Consider the following 2,500-nt stretch of genomic DNA (forward strand, 5'->3'; position numbering starts at 1 on the left):
ACATATACATACATACATACTATATACACACACAGTAATGTAAAGTGAGTATGTATTCCATCACCTGCAGGGAATGAATGGTGATCAAGGAATGTTCCTTTTTTTGTCTGGAGGAAATAATTGCCACTCAAATGTTGCTCTTGCCTTTTTCCTTTTTATTTCTCCCCTTCTGTTGCTAACATTCTCATCCTAAATTCATGCCACACCATAATTCACAAATGACAGTCGACCAATTCAAGACTCGCTTCAACTCCTTCATAATGAGGATAATTCTGGTTTCTCTTTTTATTTGATTTATATCAATGCTCATTCATGTTGTTCTCGGCTTTCCTCTCTCTTTTTTTTTTTTGTGTGTGTTGTAAATATATCTCTGTGCCTAGAAAGAGAGAAGAAAAATGCGCATGTATCGTCTGCACTTTTCAAATTTTTGGTGCTTCTTAAGGAGTGATGCATGTCCATAACCCTGCCCTACCTCCACTCCCATGTCTGCATAATACACACGCGTATTTTTGTGACGGTGATGATGGTATTTACGGTTGATTTCTCTGTTTGTCGGATTGTGTTATGCGACCAAGAGCTGTGTGTGAGAATTCCTTTTTTTTTTATATGCAACATTTACAAAAGTTCTAAGATAGGAACATGTGTATGTGACATAGACATAAATTCACTCATAACTGTTATAGTTTTCATGTGTATAGTGGTATGCATACATTTTGTTTGATGCTAACATTATGTCCTTGATGACTTTACCAGTTAGAACTGAATTTACTAGATGCATTTCTTGAATTACTGGGACTTTAATGGTAAAGATGTTTATATTGTGCATGTACTTAGGATGATGCTTGGAAATAAAAGGTTCTTGTTCAATATTTTAACTTTAGATGTGTTACATTTATTTAGTAAAAAAAGATATCTTGTTTGAAAAGTTACCAGTTTAGAGATAAAGTCATTTGTTTATAACTATACATGTTATATGTGCAAACCAGGCATATGGTAGTATTGGTATCTGTATTCTCTTATTCCCTTAGAGCAGTGGTTTTCCAACATTTTTATGCCCCTGGCCTCTCTGTAAAGACCAAAATCACATGCAGTACAGCTGTTCAGGCTTTGTCAATTTTCTTAGAAGGAAAAGGAATGGAAATATCAAGTTAATGTGTTGTAGGACCCTAACTTACAGGCATATCATTGAAATAAAATGTTTAGCGTCAAGTACTTTGCCCTAAGTTTCATGAATCCCTGGCCTACCTTGCATAATACCCAAAGGGGTCATGACCCACAGATGAGGAACCACTGCTTTGGAGAATATCAGATATTTATATTAATGTTTTTAGAAAATTTGACATCTGAGATTATAACAACTTCAATATAACAACTTCTTGTGTTGTAAGCTAACTGTAGTTGTTTATTTATAGTAAGCAACTTGTGATTATTATAAAAGTATAAATGATAATATTTATAAAGGTTATAGAAGTGAGTTTACTGGCCAACATTTTGAGGTAGTGTCACAGACTGGTTATAGAGCAGGAGTTTGTAAATACCAGAGTAATTTGTCTGTAGCTCAATGCAAATAATTTGCGTTAGAAAATTGACACGATTTTAGAACTTTAGATATTCAATGACCCTATGTGATGGTAATAAAATACTGAACCTAAAAGGATATTCTTTATGCATGAGGTTAGTAGTTTTTTTTTGTAGGTGCTATTATGTGATGAATGTGATAGTGCAGTATTTGGTCTGTCTGATTGCTTTGTCATTTGTCTTTGCCTCTACTTGTATTTTTATGTATGTCTTGTCTTTGAATTATTCTCTCTCTCTCTCTCAATCTCTCTCTCTCTGTCTCTCAATCTCTCTCTCTCTGTCTCTCTCTCTCTCTCAGTCTCTCTCTCTCTCTCTCAGTCTCTCTCTCTCTCTCTCAGTCTCTCTCTCTCTCTCTCTCTCTCTCTCTCTCTCTCTCTCTCTCTCTCTCTCTCTCTCTCTCTCTCTCTCTCTCTCTCTCTCTCTCTCTCTCGCTCTCTCTCGCTCTCTCTCGCTCTCTCTCGCTCTCTCTCGCTCTCTCTCTCTCTCTCTCTCTCTCTCTCTCTCTCTCTCTCTCTCTCTCTCTCTCTCTCTCTCTCTCTCTCTCTCTCTCTCTCTCTCTCTCTCTCAGTCTCTCTCTCTCTCTCAGTCTCTCTCTCTCTCTCAGTCTCTCTCTCTCTCTCTCTCTCTCTCTCTCTCTCTCTCTCTCTCTCTCTCTCTCTCTCTCTCTCTCTCTCTCTCTCTCTCTCTCTCTCTCTCTCTCTCTCTCTCTCTCTCTCTCTCTCTCAGTCTCTCTCTCTCTCTCTCTCAGTCTCTCTCTCTCTCTCTCTCAGTCTCTCTCTCTCTCTCTCTCAGTCTCTCTCTCTCTCTCTCTCAGTCTCTCTCTCTCAGTCTCTCTCAGTCTCTCTCTCTCAGTCTCTCTCTCTCTCTCACTCTCAGAGTCTCTCTCTCTCTCACTCTCAGAGTCTCTCTCTCTCTCACTCTC

General features: G+C 38.4%; 1 protein-coding gene across 2 annotated transcripts in view; it reads left to right on the forward strand.

Moving 5' to 3' along the window:
- LOC125039877 (6-phosphofructo-2-kinase/fructose-2,6-bisphosphatase 1-like) overlaps positions 1–2,500 on the forward strand; it is a 74,918-nt gene that overhangs the window by 58,146 nt on the left and 14,272 nt on the right. The gene's annotated exons all lie outside the window — the stretch shown is intronic.

This window comes from Penaeus chinensis, chromosome 28 (assembly GCF_019202785.1).
Source record: "Penaeus chinensis breed Huanghai No. 1 chromosome 28, ASM1920278v2, whole genome shotgun sequence".
In the NCBI taxonomy this organism is placed as follows: domain Eukaryota; kingdom Metazoa; phylum Arthropoda; class Malacostraca; order Decapoda; family Penaeidae; genus Penaeus; species Penaeus chinensis.